Genomic DNA, 20,173 nt, shown 5'->3' on the forward strand with positions numbered 1-20,173 from the left:
CCAGAAAGGAGGGAAATTATTGGTATTGTCTACTTTGGGCTGTCATCTATTAGACTGTGCGTGCTTTCCCCTAGAGCATTTCCAAGTTAAGTAGAAACTTTGTCCTCCATAAGGGACTTTTTTCTGAACCATGTATTGCTTTATTTTTCCTTGTTTTAGTTCTTTAATGAATAAATATTAATTATCAAATAAAATCCTTAGAATGTTACATTTTTACATTTATTGTTGAAGTGATTATTCTGGGTATGCTGGTGCACGTTGAAAATCCCTTTGGGAGGCAGGAATTTGGATGATTCAAAGTCAGTAAGGCCTACATAACGAGACCTTGTGTTATATAAACACCCAATCAGGGAAATGTCGAGCATGTCTCTTTATGAATTCTGGATCTTTATAATCAAAGCATAAAAAGTGATTCATAACTCCCATAAACATTTCTGATTTTCCTATGAGCTTAGCTTTCTTTTGAGATTACCTTCTTTTTTTTATGGTGAACATACTGTACAGAGGGGTTACAATTACATGGGCAAGATAATGAGTACATTTCTTATCAAGCATTGCAGCCTTCTCCTTTGTTTACCCTTCACATCCCTTCCCAGCCTCCCCCTGCCCCCCCCATCTTCCCCCCCCCCACCAAAGTTGTAAAGTTCGTTTTTGACATGACAACTTGTACTTCTCATTGTTGCAATGGGTCCACCTGTATCCTTATTTAAACGACTTGTTTTTCCCCCTCCCCTCCACAAATTATACCGACATCAAATACAGTGAAAGCAGGGGTTATACTGTGGGGGAGGGACATACAAAGCAACAAAGAAATTATCTTATAAATGCGTTAGAAACAAATGCATGAAAGAAAAAAAACATTTAAATACATATCTAAGGGTTCATTTTCCTAACATCACATTATCTGACCTTATCTGCTTGACTCATACATATACTAGATATTGCAAATAAGGGAAACCATGGGACCTATGTTTCTTTGGGCCTGGCTTACTTCACTTAATATAATTTTTTCCAAGTTTTTCCATTTCCTAACAAATGGGGCAATGTCATTCTTTCTGATGGAGGCATAGAATTCCATTGTGTATATATACCACATTTTCTTGATCCATTCATCTACTGAGGGGCATCTGGATTGGTTCCATATCTTAGCTATGGTAAATAATGCTGCAATAAACATAGTTGTGCTGGTAGCTTTAGTATGGTCTTGTTTGTGACCATTTGGGTAAATGCCCAAAAGTGGGATTGCTGGGTCATAGGGGAGCTCTATGTGAAGTTTTTTGAGGAACCTCCATACTGCTTTCCAAAGTGGTTGAACAAGTTTACACTCCCACCAACAATGAAGTAAGGTTCCTTTCTGTCCACATCCCCTCCAGCATCTGTTTTTATTAGAGTTCTTGATTTTTGCCATTCTAACTGGGGTGAGGTGATATCTTAATGTTGTTTTGATTTGCATTTCTTCTTAATCTTCTGCATTTGTTTGGAGATGACATTCTAATAAAAAGCTATGACCCCAGTACTCATACTACTGTTAAGTTTATATATATATATATATATATATATATATATATATATATATTTAAAGTAGAAATGGTTAAATCAAACACTGTCTATATTCACTGGAAGTTCACTGGTATTTTCTGCTTTATTTTTGCTTGCTGTATTTAACATTGCAGTGTTGTCATTAGTGAGGGTCCCTTTGACCATGGAAGCCTCGAAAACAAGCATCCTAGCAGTACATGTGCAGAAAGCACATTAGAAGTATGCCCAATGTCACACAGCTCACATGTGGAAGAAGAAGGATGACCAAGAGTGTCATCCGGGGAGTAGATTAAGAACAGGAAGGGAAAAGCATAAACCTTGCAGAATTATTTCCTGGGCACCAGACTGCATTTTTTAAGTAACTGGAGTTAAGTAACTGACAATTTTCCTACTGAAGTTCAGAACGGAAGAGTGGCTGTGTGTGTGTGTGTGTGTGTAAAGGAGTGTAAGGACCACCCATTCCCACTAATATAGAAGAAGCATTCCAGAAGAAACCAAGCTGAGTAATTTCTCCTCAGTAGCTGGACTCATTTAGGGAGCTCACACCTGGATCCCACCCTTATGCCCTCAACTGTCCATATGAGGCAAGCCATCAAGTGTCCCAGGCTGATTCATCTCTCTTTTTAAAAAAAAATTTATTTTATTGTAAAGATGTTATACAGAGGGGTTACAGTTACATGAGTAAGAAAATGAGTACATTTCTTGTGGAGCATTGTTACCCCCTCCTTTGTTTTTTCTCCTACTATCTCTTCCCTCCCCCGCCTCTCCCACTCGTTGCCCTCCTCCTGACCCCCCCCCCAGGTTGTAAGGTTCATTTCCTACATAGTGTCTTGTGAGTGTCATTGTTGCAATGGATCATCCTGTGTCCTTGTTTCAGCTTTTTGTTATTCCTCTTCCCCTCTCCTAATTAAATAAATGGATACTGGGTTCCAAAATCCAATACAGTGATAACAGGGGATATACCATAAGGAAAAGAACATACAAAAGAAATAAAAGAAAATCACATAGTACATCGAAAACAACAACAACAAAGAAAGACCTCTTATGTCCATATCTTGGGGTTCATTTTGCTTAGCATCATCTTAAATGGTTATATGTACATAGCTTTTGAGCTTTTCTGCTCATTTGATAAGATTATCCTAGGTGTATACTAATTATGGCAGATAAGGGAAACTATGGAGCCTATATTTCTTGGGGTCTGGCTTACTTAATATGAGGGCTGAAAGTAGCTCATTTCTTGCTTCTTTTCACACTCTTTCATTAGCTTTATCACTTGAACTTTTTCATGATTTTTGCCACTTTACTATCCTGACTGAAACAAGTGTTGATAATTGTATCTGACTAGAAATAATATACTTGAATTGGGGTCTTTTTTAGGTAATACCTTCCCACAAAACAGTAATCATAGAGTACGTTTATGCTCTAATATACCTATTTGTGCTTATTTTTTGAATCAAGTGTTTATCAGTGAATATTAAATAATGAACGTTACTGTGTTGTGTGCTGTCCTGGGCCAATTGCCCTATTGTTGCCAACACCACTTTTGCTTATTAAAGCCATTGACAAAGTGTGTGTGTGTGTGTGTGTGTGTGTGTGTGTGTGTGTGTGTGTGTGTGTGTGTGTGTGTGTGTGTGTGTGTGCTTTTTGCTACTGTAACATGATAAGAAAGGGTGCTTACAGCAATGACCTATTTCTGGGCTTCTCAAACAACTAGAAATGGATTTCTGTCTCATGGTGGAATTCAAGAATAATTTTATATTGTGAACTGTCCTATGGGAGCTAGATCTTACTGGATCATTGATAAATTGACATGAGGTCATCTCTCTGTTTAGTATATAATTTGATATGAGTATCTTTGTTTCAAAAGGTCACTTTAGTAAAGAGTTCCAAAAAAATCCACTGAACAGCCCAAAGAAATGCTTAAATAAGAGGAATAAAAGCTGGGTTTCATAACTGAGGAAGGCTTGGTAAACTCTGTGGGGTAAATGATACTCTGATGCATTTTTGAGAACTTTGTTTTCCACAGACCTTTTTAAATGAAACCAGAACCTTCCCGAAGTCATTGAAAATAGAATCTTCATTGTGAACAATCACTTCCTTTCCATTTTGCTGCTTCTATGTGGACTAAAGTAAGGGTCAAACAACTAGAAGCTTCTTAAACCCTTGTGGGAATCCTTCTGACCTTTCTCTAGTGCCTCCTAAGATTGCTGTTGCCCATATCTTGGCCCTGTGGCCTCTACTTACCATGTGGAGATTTGAGTGATGTGTTTAATAAGCAAAAGAAAACCAACTCTTGAGACATCTTAAACAGAAATAGAACAACAAGAGTACTTATAACTGAATCTATTTTTCCTAAGTAAATATTACACAGAAACTATGACTAAATGGCATGAAAAAAATGATATGCCTATTGTCTGGTTAATATATCCCATGCAGTCAGCTAAAGGGAGCAAATCTGATGTTTCTATCATTGTATTTCCTGTTTTCATTCGTAAGTGAATTCTGTAAGCTAATGACCCTTCTTAAAGTATAGAGTTGTATGTTGACCTTAAAAGAAGTCACTAAAAGAAGTTCTGCCTTTCTCACACACACACACACACACACACACACACACACACACACACACACACACACACACACACACACACACACACACAGTCCCCTTCCAATTAGCTCATTTCAAAAGTCTTAGTAGAATTAAAGTATTCAGAGATGCTGAGATGCAGGTCAAATCATGTTCATGTACATTTCTCATCACCAGCAAGACTATCTTGACAGCATCGTAAGTGCTTCCATCATTACGAAGGAGCAAACTCATGAACAAACTCCAGCAGGGAGTTCCTGAATTTCTTCTCAGCTGGGTTCTCTGTTCATCTCTTTTGTATTCATTTCCACAGCATTCACTTTTAGCTAGAATACTGCTTATATCAGTTTATTCAGAATCAATGTTCCCTACTATCTAATCAACTCCCTCTCTGTTCAGGATTCTCATGTTCCACAATACCCCATGGAATGCCTGGTCACGTTGGTTTGCCTTGAGCAAAACTCATGAAAGGCCCACCAGGCAGAATTTGTCTTCACCTTTGGTATTTTCTCCAAGTAAATTTCCATCTATGGATCTTGGCCATAAGGCCTTCCCACGTTTCCCTATATACAGGGCTGATTTTAATCTCTTTTACCTATTAACCAACCTATATGTGTTTCTCCATAGTACCTCCTTGAATAAGGTCATTTTTACTGCCATTCACAAGGGTCATGAATGAATTCTTCTGTGACTCTATTATCTTCCATTTGAACATTTTTAGAGCAAGAAGAAAGGCATTATTTTTCTGGGCATACCTTGAGCCTTTGCTTTTCAGAGCATTTCTTCAGTCATGGTAATTTGAATGTGTTTTCAAGATAATGTTTTAATAAAAGATTTGATCTCTAGTGAGGCACTGAATTTGGTAATGCTTGCACAGGAAAGGTTAGTGATTTTATCAAATTGAATTCTCTGTGCTTTATCTGACTCAGCAGACTTCTATGGGATTGCTGAGCCAAGTAAAACCACAAATCCTTTTGGCAACAATAAGACTAAGAGAATTGAGAATTGTTCCTTGCTCTAAAAAAGTAAACCAACCAACCAAAACAACAACAATAAGAACAACAACAAAAAACTTGTAGAGAAATCCCCAGTAAAGTCAATCCATGAAGTCTGGCACTGCAGCAATATACCCTAATATAGTCTTCTGCATTAGGGGTGGCCTTCTCTCCAGTGTGAGTCTATGTCATCCTGATGAACAAATCCCTTTCCAGAGGCTTTGAACATTCATTTGAATTTCCTCTGCAATATTACAGAGCTCATGGGAGCCTAGAGCCCGTTGCCTCTTCCTCTGCTTACTTCTAGGCCAGCAGGCTAAGAGGTAAGAATGTGCCATGCTGCTAGCCCAGCAGGAGTCATGAGCAGGATGCTCTTGCCAAGCTTTGGATTCCATCCCTGTCAGCTGGGAAAGATGGAGAAGAAAATCAAATACTGCTCAGAATGCTTCTATCTCAAAATTATTCTAAACAGGATGATAATTCCCAATTAATGTTCTGAAAGCAATATTAGCAAGCAGAATCTCTTTCCACAGCAATATTGGGCATGAATAATAAACAAATTTTGGTTTCATTTAGAAAAATAACATATTTCTTCTAATGCTTCCGGCCCTCTGCCTCGTAAAGTCAAGAAGAGGAAGTATTTTCTTTAAGACATAGACTTTTTTTTTCATTTATTTTCTCAAAAACATCGTATTTAATGAAGATTTTTTTATATTGAGTCTTGAGTATTTATATTTGTATTGAGTATATTGAGATGTTATTCCTGTTTCACACAGATTTTTGTGACTGGCTGCATCTAGGCACTCCAGTTATAAATAGGAGGAGGGCTGAGGTGGAGGGTTAGAGGGTTAATCATAGGATTATGGTCAGGACTTCCATGAACTGGAAGAAAGACAAAGGTACACACATACTGACAATGATCATATCCTGAAGCTGACTTTATAGGTATGAAAATAGTGGTGCCATTAGGAATCCATACATTTGCCTCTCTTCTGAGTTGACAATAAGAAATGTGCATGATGTTGAAAACGAACTATAGAACTGGCAGAGAGGGATCAGGAGGGAAAATCTGGGAGGAAACAAGGGAAGAGGTGACACTGTTCAAAAAGAAATATACTCATTTACATAACTTATGTAACTGTAACCCCTCTGTATACCACCTTTACAATAAAAAAGAAAATATGCATGTATACATATATATATAAATCTATGATATTATATATAATAGTCACTGCATTTTCTCTACCACTGTCTATTAGTAAATAAACATAGAAGTGTTACGCTAGTTTATGTTCTCAAGATCATGTATGTGTATATCTATCAATCTATCCATCTATCCGTCTATCTGTCTGCATGCCTGCCTATCTATCTGTCTGTCTTTCTGTCTACCTGTTTTTGGTGGTATTGGGGTTTGAACTTTTGACTGATAGGGACTTTTGACTGATAGGCTGGTGCTCTATCGCTTGAGCCATGCCTCCAAACTTGTATTTTGCTGGTTATTTTGATGATGGAGTTTCATAAACTTTCTTTCTGGGTTGGCCTTGAATTGGGTCTCAGGTCTTAGGTCTCAGGCTCTCACAAGTGGTGAAAATTTCAGGCATAAGCCACTGGTACCCAGTAAGATATGAAATATTTAATTAAGATAAGGTCCTATATTTATGAAGATAAACTTTCTAACTGAATGTGATTATACTTAGTAGTGCTAAATAAGGAATTTTAATGTATTCAAGATGGACAATGGTAAAGAAAAAATTGATTGATAATATAACACCATTCTGATTGATAATAGGAATCTTTAAAATTGTGTATCTTAAAATGACACTTACCTGGATCTGTACATTTGCTAAAACTACTGAATTAGGATTTTGTGTTTCTGAAAAAGCAGCTATTTATATGGATCTATTCATTCTGTCATTGACTATTTCTCCAGAGGGAATACTTAATCGATATGAGGGAAAGTTCAAACAGTAAGAAGTATCACCCTAGTATCTACAACTTAAAAAAATCCTATGGGTCCACCTGTATTCCTATTTAAACCCATTGTAATATGTACAAGTCATTATGTCAAAAAACAAACTTTACAACTTTGGTGGGGGAGGGGGAGGACCAGGTTGGGGGGGGGGTATGGGAAGGGGTAGGAAGGGGAAACAAAGGAGGAGGCAACAATGCTTGATAAGAAATGTACTCATTATCTTGCCCATGTAATTGTAACCCCTCTGTACCGTATTTTCACACACACAAAAAAACTTTATGTCTCAGTGCTGAGAATGTGGCTTAGTGGTAGAGTGTTTGCCTAGCATGCATGAGGCCCTGGGTTCAATTCCTTAGAACCACATAAACAGAAAAAGCTGGAAAGCTGGCACTGAGGCTCAGGTGGTAGAGTGCTAGTATTGAGCAAAAGCAGCTCAGGGACAGTACACAGGCCCTGAATTCAAGCCCCAGGACTAGCACACACACATACACACACAAAACCCACCAACAATCTTTTGTGGTTCATAATCAGAGCTTACATTCAGAAAGAAAAAAAAGTGCCTGAAGGTGCTCTTGCCATGTCTTTGGGTAAAGGTGTTGGAAGAAATGTCAGGATTATACCAAATTCTTTGTTCTTTGTGCTTTCTTGGAAGAATAATTTAAAAAGGAAGTGAAATGAAATGCTATTCATATAGCGGGGATGAAATACTGGAAACACTATTGTGCCAGATTTTAAATTTACTATTTAGCAAAAGAGTGAGGAAAAAGTGTTTCCCGTTTGCAGAACAACAACTTCGAAGTTTTGCTTTAAAGTGCTTGTTTGGGAGGGCCCATTGGGATATTGGTATTTTTGAATGGCAGGTGTTTGTACAAAGATGTTGGTTAAAGGCTACGAGTAGAATACTGCATTAGATTAATAGAGTCAGGTCAAGAATAAGACTGAGTTCAGTACACCTGCAACTGGGAGTGTATTTTAATTGTTCTTTGAGTGATGGAGGAGCTCTGGGCTGTTTGTTTACCAGAGTCCTCCTATGTTCACCATGACTTGTACTAAAGAATACAATGATTGTCAAACATTCTGTAATCTCACTACTTTGGAAAACTGTTCTGCATGAATTGTAGATGTACACATTCATACTATGAAGATGAACATTCTCATTTTTCCAGCTTTATATTTGTTAAAGAGAGTAAGTATAAGATAATATCACCAGCCTTTTACATTTTTGAATGAAAGTTATTTTAATTTCCACTTAAAAATGGAAAGAAGGTGCAGGCCTCCATGACCCACACCTGTAATCTCAGCTCCTCAAGAAATGGAGGTTGGGAAGATTACTGTTCGAGTCCACTCTAGGGAAAAAGTTAGAGCAAATCTCAATCAATAAGCGAAGCCTGGTGATATGTTCCTATGGTCCCAACTATGACAGAGGTCATAGGTAAGAGGATTACAGTCTGGGGTTGGTCCTGTGTAGAAACTGGGAGACCTTACCTGAAAAAATAATAGAAGCCAAAATAGCTAGGGTGGGGAATATATTTCAAGGTAGAGCATCTGCTGAGCGAGTGTGAGGTCCTGAGCTCAAAAACCCCAGTATTTCCTCCTCTACCCCTCAAAATAGGAAAGAAGAAATGAACAATAGGAAGGAAAGTAAAAAGGAAGAAAAGGTTACTGTAAATAATACACTAGGAGAAACCTAGGAAAAAGATTTTAAATGTTACTATAAAGAGATGATGAATGTTTGCAGTTGTAGATTAGTTGACCCAATGTAAACATTATACAACATATGGATGCATTGAAACATTGTATATTACTCCTAGTATGTGCAGATATGGTATTATGGTTTATGATATTGTATCAGATGAAAATAAACTTAATTTATAAAAAGGGAAAACGTCATAAACGCATGGTTCATGAAGCTTGCTTACTCTGGAGGGAATGTAACTAAGTAGCTACATTTGAATTCTGAAGCTTGGCTTAAGCTCAGTAAAATTGCAGAAGGTATTGTGATCTGGTAGATTCCTCATTTTTGACGTAAAGAAGATATATTACCTTGTCACCTTCTTTAAAGTATAATTAATAATGATATTTGTCTTTCAGACCTCGAATTAAACAAACATGCCAGAAATGCTCTTCAGATAAAATGAATCCTGTTCCTTCTGTGCTATCTCTGACTGCCAGATGACATTGCACTTGTACTACAGTATTACATGGCAATTGTTAATCTACGAAATTCTTCAAGTCAGATCTTATTCATCTTTTTATGTCTGGCACCTAGCATACAGGCTAGTACACAGTGCACATTCAGAACATTCTTTGCACCAACACATTATTTTTCTAACTAGGAAGTACTCTACATTCACGCTGCTAAAATTTGCATTTTCTCATCTTTGTGTCACCTTATGATGGCATAGTGATTTCATCATTGCCTATGGTATTGTTTGCTTAGTCCTTGATGTTTATTTTAATGTGAATGTAAACTTTCATTTGTTTATGTTGGGAAGAAAAAAGTGATCTTATTAAATAAATATCTTTATTTTAATTACTGTCCCTGGAGCTAGGGCATTTAAAATTTGATTTCTAATGATAACTGATAAGGTAGAAAATAAAATTGCTTATATGCACAATACAAAAGTAATTCACAAAGTGTACAGAATTTTCTCATGCCTTTGAACCATCAATGGGGAGGAAGAAAAACGAGAAAGACTGAAGCACAAAGAAAAACTAATATTTTTTTTCCTAGCCCAGTGTGTACTGAGAGAGTGTTATCATCAGTCTTACAGATAAGTATAACTCAGAAAGATTAAGTATAACTCAGAAAGATTAAGTAACTTGTTCATGGTCACATATCTTGCTGGTTGCAGGGCTTTAAAATCGTATTAACTGAAGTAAGCCAGACCCAAAGAAACATAGGTCCCATGGTTTCCCTTATTTGAAATAACTAGTATATGTCTGAGACAAGCAGAAAAGGTCAAACGCTATGTACATATGACCATATAAGATAATGCTAAGTGAAATGAACCCCAAGATAGGGACACAAGGGGTTTATCTTTGTTGCTTTTGTTTTTAATGTACTTATCAAGTAAGTTTGATTCAAAAGACTGTGAGCGAAACCTAAACTATGTTATAATCTCCATATATATATATATATATATATATATATATATATATATATATATATAGTTCACATAAGGTAATTTAAATTCTGCTGAAATTTATTGAAAACCCCAAACATTCTCTGCTATAGCCATCCATTTTAACCATAAGTAATCAAAGTCATTTCACTCTGCTTTGCGATGGGCAGAATATGCATATTCTTTCTGAAACCTATGAACCTGAGTAACCTTTTTGCGACTGAAGGCATTTTCTTTTCTTTCTTTTCTTTTTTTTTTTTTTTTTGTTGTTGGTCGTGAGGCTTGAATTCTGGGCTTGGGCACTGTCCTTGTGCTCTTCAGCTCAAGGCCAGCGCGCTACCGCTTGAGCCACAGTGCCATTTCTGGTTTTCTAGTGGTTTATTGGAGATAAGAGTCTCACAGACTTTCTAGGCTGGCTTTGAACCGAGATCCTCAGATCTCAGCCTCCTGAGTAGCTAGGATTACAGGCGTGAGCCACTGGCGCCCGGCTTGAAAGCATTTTCATTCTTTAGTTTTCTTCCACCTTTTTATTTTGTTTGAAGAAGCACAATGATATCTGATTATGAAAGCAATGGTTTCAAGCTCTTGGTATTATTTATGTACATTTTTTATTAGTATCAAGTAGTTGTACAAAGCTGTCTCATCTTGACATTTCCTGCTGTGCATATGTACCTTGATCACTCACCCCTTCATTGGTCTCCCTCATCCTCCCCATTCTCCCTTCGCAACCAACACATTTCATTGTTACATTTTTACACATGTACACAAAGTATTTTGACCATATTCACCCTCCTTTATCGGCTCCCCTTCCCCCTCCCATTATCACATTCCACCTTCCTCCTACATTCCTCTAACATTCTCACATTCTGTTTTATCCCCACCTTGTAAATAATAGAACAGCAGTGACCTTTATCTTGAACCTGGCCAAGCCCTTGATTTCATTCTAGCTCTAGGTTTACCAGCTCAGGATGGAATTTGCAGTTAATACCTTTCTTAGAAGATTATATAAAAACCTACAGAACTTGTGATTGCTATAATCTTTTTAACAGAATTTGAATAATATGTTAAAAGCAACTTCATTTAGGAGGCTATCAGATGTAGGTTCATAGATTTTCCTTCTTCCATACCAAATAGTTATAGATGTCTATGTTATTCTTTTTTGAAAAGTGGCATATTTCCCCCATCAATTCCTCACATATGTTTGAAGAGGTTTCTTAGGAAAATACTAATATTTGAGGAAATAATTTCTGAAAAGAATATTACCCAAATATGGTTATTTTAATTAATACAATTTATATGGTTATTTTAATTAATACAATTTAAACACTTTAGCTTCTCCTTTTCTGTGAGGATTTTCAGAAAGTTGATGTATAGGATGAGCCACTGGGAGGAATATTTAGATAAAATGAATTCCCAGATTGTTCTTATTAGAAGTAATATAACCACTAACCACTAACCCATGCTGAACAGCAGCTTTGAAAATGTTGGCATAATTATGCCATAAAATAAGCATTCACATGGTGTTACAAAACACCTTCTACCCCTAACCCATTACCAGCACTATCATGTCAGACAAATGTGCTGCTTGGTGAGATAAACTACTATCTTTAAAGAGCCAAAATAAGCTGGTTGTTCATACCTGTAATCCTAACTTCTCAAGAGATTGAGGTATGAGGATTACAATTAGAAGCCAGCTGAATAGAAAAGTTCATGAGACTATTATCTCCAATAAACTACTCAGAGAAAGTCAGAAGTGGTTTGGTGGTTCAAGTGGTAGAGTCCTAGCCTTGAGCACAACGAGGATCAGGGACAGTGCTCAGGCCCTGAGTTCAAGCCCCAGGGCCAGTAAAAATAACTTAATTAATTAATTAATTAATTAAAATTGTAATTATGGTTGGAATGCAAATATAACCATCCAGTTACTGAAAATCAGGTTGTTATAAACTTCTACTATTTTGATATTTGTAAAATTTGTGTTATACTATGTGGAAGACAAAGAGTTATAATATCAGATCTCTGACTTTAAAGAGCTTAAATGGCAAGAGAAGGTAGCAATACATTTTCACAAGTGTCAAGTAGCATAGAAATCAGGAGATTATTGAGAATTTCTGTTGACTCAAGTAGCCAATAATGTTTTGGGAAATGGCATATGGTAAATGTGAAGTGATGGTCATGTAAAAGGTCTGTTTGGGAAATAAATATTGACTGGAGTGGGATCCCTTTGTGAAAGAGCAGGAGTTAACAAATTGGGAGAGTTAGTTAGCATTGAAAATGATAGTTATGTATTAGATTTCATCTAATTGAGTAAGTCTTCAAAAAATTCTAGGGAAACTACATGTGTTATCCTGTGAAATGCTATTAGGATGAAAGAACAGGGACAGGAACTGTGGTGTTATAAACAAGATTTTGGTTTACAGTTGTGCAGATTGTGCACTGACCACTTCTGAGAACCATTACAAAAACCCCAAATTGTAAATGTATATGCAGTGCTTTTGCAGGAAAAAGGAACCATGGGGACAGAGAAAAGAAAAGTATTTGTGTTTAGCAAAATCAAATCATTTTCACCTGCATCAGCACACATGTAAACACATACATAAGGATCCATGCATGTTTGAAGTTCACAAAGAAAGCAATGAAATGCCAGTACAATTGAAGAGAAGATGTACTATTTAGTTTTTAGCAGTGTTAGTGATCAAATGCAGGACCTTGTACCTGTTAGACAAGCCTTCAGTAACTGAGCTGTACCCGTTCCCTGCCTGGGAAGGTAAACTTGAAAGAACTGATTTCTAAAGGCTTTGTACTTTAAGAGATCTGATGTAAAGTTTTTGTATATTTCCTATTTGACCCACCAAGCAGATTCTTCTTTCATTTAATAAAGATCCTTTTTGTAAAAAAAAAAAAAAAAAAGAATTTGGGATAGAAAGTTCAGAATGAGGATCTGGTCCTTGATAATACTTAGATAGCTTTTTCTTTGAGTCTAGAAGGAAAGAGGCAAAGATGAATTTAGATGATTCCACTATCACTTCCTCAAAGAACCATCACTACCAGGGCGGACTAACCAAATTATGGAATTAATTGTAGATAAGGTAAATGAATTGGATATATCAAACTGATGCTATTCTTTTGCCTACAGAGGCTGAGCAAATTATTTTCATATATCACTGGTACTAAGCTATTGAATCTGTTACAACAATAATTTAAACACATTGTATTTTAAGGACAGCTTAAAAGATTAAGTCTCAATTTTGCAGTATATACAGGTCTTTACCAAAATCTTCAGAAGAGAAATGGAGATGAGACATCTATTTTACTCAATAAAATAGTAAAATTGTTTTGATGTCATGATAACCTTATATTTCAGATCAGTTGATTCTATGATATATTCAATTATATAACATACTTTTCCATTAACATTTTAACCATCAAAAACATTTATGCAAATTTTATAGTCAAAATATTGTGCTGGAATTTCAAAGCTAGATAGAACTAAAAGTATCTTTCTAAAGCTGGAAAGAACACACAAAATGAAAATTCAGGGTAAATGGATGGTTATGGGAGCACAGAGGATATCAATGAAAGTCAAAGTTTTATGGAAAATAAGGTGTCCTGTACTCTGAAAGTAAATACATATATATCAGATATATGTATATTGAACAATTCAATATAAATGTAGACCCAGTTTACAACTAAAGTAATTAATAATCCTTGATACATTTATAAGATGCTGATTATGGTAGGAAATCTGGAAAGCACAAAAATGTATATATTTGATATACTGAAGACTAGATAAAACATATGATCACCAAACACAAATATTCTAGCAGCTATCATGTATCCTTCCTCTTATGAATCCATAAGCAGTTTGAATATTTTAATGCTTTAATGTTCCAATGCTTTATCTTGGCCTTGGGTTCCATAATCGGGATTTCATTTTTTGTACTTATATATTGGTTAAATCACACGTATAAGAGTAAAATACTTCCCCCCCCCTTTTTTTTTGTCAGTCATGGAGCTTGAACTCTGAACTCTGGGCTTGGGCGCTGACCTTGAGCTCTTCAGCTCAAGGCGAGGAGCGCTCTACCACTTGAGCCACAGCACCACTTCTGGTTTTCTAGCGGTTTATTGGAGATAAGAGTCTCACGAACTTTCCTGCCCAGGCTGGCTTTGAACCGCGATCCTCAGATCTCAGCCTCCTGAGTAGCTAGGATTACAGGCATGAGCCACCAGTGCCCAGCAGATACTTCCCTTCTAAATCGACATTATCTGTAAAATATGAAATTTTGTTTCTAAAATTAATTAACAATTTTGTTTGCTAAAATTAATCTGGGAATACTTCTTGTATTTCCCTTCATATTGTTAAAGTACCTCTTGTATATGTTTTCCTTATTCATTCTAGGTTATTTTGAAAGATAAAGTGATATTTCTTGTTTCTAGGCAATGGTCCAACCGCTTGGCACACTTCACCCGAGGCTACATAATGTTTTAAGTTTCTTTCACAATGTTTTAAGTTTCTGAGACTATGATTCATCCTACAATCATTGCATATTCAGGAGTAGAATGACATTTTGAGAAGTTGCTGGCATCTTGATTGCTGTGACAGGAAGTTCTTAAACCATGTTAAACACAGAACAATCTGATCTGGAACAAATATCTATGAGTATTGTTTACACATTATTGTTTCTCTGAAAGTCCGTGGCTAATGCCAAGATTGCTCTTTTAATCATGTTGAAGACTCACAACAAGATTTTGAAACTACAGAGTTAGACTTCCCAATAATTGAATGTGTGCTCTGTGAGTCAACCTCTTTTGTTTTTTTAAATAAATATTAGATAAAGGAACCAAACATACTTTCATATCACAGTGAACTGGCCAGCTCTCAGGTTTATGAGAGCTGTATAGATGCACCAATGTAAGTAGCTCAAATTCATATAAAGAAGCTTGATAGATGGGCCTATTTATTCCTGTGAATCTTACTTTTGAAAGTGTATCTGCAATAGCATTTTATTGAAAAAATAACATGTAAATAACATAAATTCAGCAACTTGATTAGACAGTCTGTATAGAATCTATTATCAGTTTCTAATATATTCTGGAAAATTATTTTTCAGGATTCTAATTATACACACAAGCATATTTCTTGTTTTCATTTGCCTTCCTTGTTCAAAACTTTTCTTAATAGTATAGCTGGAAATCACTCTACTTCAGAGTGTATGTGTGTATGCATGTATATGTGTGCATGTGTGCATGTATATCTGTGTGTTGTTGAACATTTTAAATATAGCGTCTTTATATAAATATAATAGAGTTCATATATTTATTACTTTTAGATGACTATCCAAGAGTTTTGTGCTTTTCACATTTCAAGCAATGTTCAAACAAACAAATATCCTGGTATATTCTTAACTTATCTGATATGTGGAACAATAGCTGTAAGATGATTCTTATAGATGCAAATTCATAACTGATTTTATGTCAAAATGGAGTTTTTGAGATTTAACTTCAGATCATAGAGACTGAGTTGAACAAAACTAGTAAGAGTACTTCAATATATAGAACATTTTGTTAGAAGAGAAAGAGCCATTTAGGTGGTTTTATTTTATTTTTTAAATTATGTACCTTAGGAGCTATCCAGAGTGCTGAAGAGTCACTGAACTAAGTGATCTGTCCAAGTGGTCCAGAAAAGTCAATCTGTTAATTTAATTCTTGCGCTGGAAGTTTAGAATACTATTAAGTTAGCTACCAACCACCAGTCTATTCATCACTGTATTTATCTCATTTTCTTGTCTGTCTCAATCCAAGTCTATTATGCCAGTTTTCTCAACCAATACCAGGTATGGCCTATGTTTACTCTTTGGTGTTAGAATTTCAAAATATATCTCAGTTTATCTATATCTACGTCTATCTATCTATATCTATCTATCTATATTTATATTGATCTATCTATCTCTATCTATTTATCTATCTATATTTCCATAAAAATATGCCACGCATACAAGGTCAATAGACTGAACAGAGAATATTATAACATTTTCCTCTTTTTTTTTCTTTTTTTTTTTTAGCTTTGGGGCTTAAACTCTGGACCTGGGTGCTGTCCCTGGGCTCTTCATCTCAAGGCGAGTGCTCTACCACTTGAGCCACAGTGCCACTTCCAGTTTTCTGGTAGTTAATTGGAGATAAGTGGCTCAGTGGTAGAGTGCTTGCCTTGCATGCATGAGGCCCTGGATTCGATTCCTCAGCACCACATAAGCAGAAAAAGCTGAAAGTGGAGCTGTGGCTCAAAGTGGTAGAGCGTTAGCCTTGAGCTGAAGAGCTGAGGGACAGAGCGTTAGCCTTGAGCTGAAGAGCTGAGGGACAGCTCCTAAGCCCAGAGTTCAGGCCCATGACTGGCAAAAAAAAAAAAGTCTCACAGAGTTTCCCGCCTGGGCTCTCTTTGAACTGCGATCCTCAGATCTCAGCCTCCTGAATAGCTAGGATTACTGTCATGACCACCAGCTCCTGGCTTGAATGTTTATTACTATTATTATTATTATTATTATCTTTAAGTAGTTGTACAAAGGAGTTGCCATACAAGGCAGTTTATAAATACTGTGCACCTTTAAACATTCTTATCCACCCTTTGTAACCCACCCCTTCCTTCACTTTTCTTCTTTTTTAGGGACTGTTGAATTTTTGTTATTTAACAAAGCAGTTCATGTATACAGTGGTCTGTGTCATCCCTTCAGCATTGTCATCCCCTTCCCATGCACTCCTTCCCTTATATTTCTCAGTCCTGTGGTGCATACAATAAATTCCTTACTGCCTTCTTCTCCCTTTTCTCCTTCATTCTTTCCCCTTAACCCCATCCCCTTCTTGTAAGTATCCATTTCCTGTTACTTATTTTATTGGGCTTTGACTTAGTCTTTGTAAAGAATTGTAGTATTTGAGCTCTCTGTAGAGTTTATTACACTTCAGTGAATTCATTTGTAACAATTTGCATACCTTCCAGTGTCCTACAAATTTATAGGCACATTGTAGCTACCACACATTATGGAAACCATGCAATCTGTGTTTCCTTCTCAATATAAATGTATTTCCTTCTCAATATAAAGAATAAATTCTCAAATATGGCTGCATTAATTATCTACACACATAAATCATAATGGCTTACATATTTCTTCTAGAGAAGAAATCTTAGTTTTTGTTTACTTGATGAAGGCATGACAATGAATAACCTCAAAAGGCCAATGCATTTTTCCCTATTCATTTACTTGGTGTTTTTCTTTTTTACAACTTACAAAAATTTATTTGAGACCATTAGAACATCTACAGATTTTCAGTTGGTAAAATATCAGAGAAGTCATGTTTATATTTTAATAATCACATTCCTTGGCATTCTCTCACCAAATAATTCCAGCTACAGAAATTAGGACATATAGTTGTACACACTGTATGTAAGAGAAAAAGAGAAAGAGGTATCAGCTACAAATATGAGAGAACAGTTGAAATTAGCTTAAATAAGAAACCATTCACTAGTGTGCACAAGCGATCTAATAGTGTCCATTGATTCAGGGGGGTCTCAGATATTCATTGTCATCCAATTCCTCCCTTTTTATCTTTGCCTCTTGTGTTTAACTTCAAGCATACAGTCTCTGGTTGGTAACATAATAATTGTAGACACTACAGCTTTATATTCTTCCAAATTCTACTTCCATGAGTCATTTTTTCCCAGATAGTTTAGTTTAGAAAAATCCTGAAATATCTTACTGTTCTGTTGCTTTATTTTTGCCACATTGTTTACAGTGAAGTAATCTCATAGCTGGAGTCAATGGACAAGAGGTAAATTGGCTATAAATTATACTCAGTTTGATATATCTTGAGAAATGAATAAAAATTGTCTACTTTCTATTGTCTTTTCATGGCTTGGAACTCTCATTTCATTTTAAAACTGACTCATCTTGTGTTGTTTAGAGATACCATTATTTTCCATTAACTTATGAACTGACATTATGGTTCAAGTTTAGGCAATTATAAATAATGCTGTTATAAACAGCTTTGTGCAAGGTTTTGTGTGGATTTAAAGCTTTCACACACATACAAACACAACAAATCCTCCCTCTAAAGACAAAATTAAGTTTAGGATTATGTAGTATTGATTACAAAACCAGGATAATTTTAAGAATAAAAGGGTTATGCCTAATCATTATGGAGGGATGTTGCAAGTTAGGAATTATACAAAGCAAACAGAAACACAGACAACTTATAAATCCTACACAATCGTTGACGAGAGTAAATTTTATTTTTCATTTGTTTTCTCTTTCTTATTCTTTTATTCTTCTTATATTGGAGCTTGAATTTGAGCCATGGTTTCAGCCCTGTTTTTTTTCTTTCTGTGTGGTTTTGGAGATGGAATTTCACAGGCTTTTCTGCCTGAGCTCGCCTCAAATCTCTCATCAGACTCCTGAACCAATGGCATCCAGCCTGAATTTTATTTCCTGAAATCAATAAAGTTGAGGGTAGGTGAAGAGTTTAGGTTTCATTAAGTTCTATGATCTAAGGTGTTTAGGTAATTTACTTCAGTTTGTTAAGGTGAGGCTTGCATAAGAAAAATGACTTGCCTACATTCCTAAAATTCTTTGGTATATGAAGCATTCATTTATCCCAAGTGATTGACCTATTATTACAGTGTTCTTTTTCCAGAAGCAATTCTATAAAATAGTATAAATATAAAAATTATTAGCATCATTTAATCCAAAGGCAAAATTTGTTCTTTAAGTAAATGATATGCCCACATCAAGAATCAGATATAATTTATTTTGTTCAGCAAACAGAACACAGATTGCATATCTGAGCATAAAAATAGGAAACCTGAATTTTTAAACATAAATCATCCAGCAATGGATTGATGAAACTTATATTGTGTCACCTGCATAAAATTACTGAGTGGTTCAAAAGTTCTATTTAAATTGTGCAAGTAAGAAGTTCACATGGTTCTTTTAGAGGCAGATAAAATGCTTAAAAGGAGAAAAATAAAATATAAGTAAAGTCACCAGGAACTAACATTTTAGGCGGAGTATAACTGACTTGAGGTCAGCTCAAGGGAAATTTCCAATCAGAAGGCTGAAGACCAAGGTGAATAAAGTGTGAACAGTTTCTTGTGGTTTTGAAAGGTCTGAAGATTCACAATTTTTGATGTTTGGGAGTCCTGTAGTTTTAAGTAGATGAATTGTTGTAGGATCCTTGAGATGCTTCTGTTGTAGCTGGATAAGAGAGGGGAAGTAAAAGGAGAATTTAGGAAATTCCACAAGGTTTATCATTTAACTTTGGAGTGAGAGTATGGATTCTAGAACCAGATTTTCTGTATTTGAAATCTGAATTGACTGCTTTTTACCATGTGATATTGAAAGGGTTATATAGCTGTTTGTGCTTTACTGCCTTCATCTATAAAGTGTAGATAACAACTGATCTTGTCCTTAGATAATATTGGTAGCATGGTTTGAATAATGTCTAAAATATAGCAAGTAGAAAATTGTTGTCAGCTTTCATTATTATTGCTTGAACGTCAGTCTTAAGACAAGTAGTGTGTCAGGGACCAAGGCTTTCTTTTCAAGCTAACTGCCTTTAATGCCACACCATTTTCTCCTTTATTTTTTTTTATAGAAATAACATATGCATAAATAAAGATAAAGGTTACCTTCCTTCTAGGCTTTTGATAAGTTGTTACATTAAGAGACAACGATTTATTTTTTTCATTTGTCACCCTTTAGCTAAGAGGTTCCACAAAAGAAAGAGTATTTATCTCTGCTCAGAATATTTTTTGTCAGCTCTTAGAGTTGACAAGTTCCTTGATGTCTAATTTTGGATATTTTTATAACTGCACATTACCAAGCATAATTCCTTGTACAAAATTGTAGATTATTATATGTAAATATGAAGTGATTAAAGCATTGAATAAATATAAAGATAGGTTGAAATTTGGGAC

The sequence above is a fragment of the Dipodomys merriami genome, unplaced genomic scaffold (assembly GCF_024711535.1).
Source record: "Dipodomys merriami isolate MVZ:Mamm:240054 unplaced genomic scaffold, mDipMer1.0.p SCAF_20, whole genome shotgun sequence".
In the NCBI taxonomy this organism is placed as follows: domain Eukaryota; kingdom Metazoa; phylum Chordata; class Mammalia; order Rodentia; family Heteromyidae; genus Dipodomys; species Dipodomys merriami.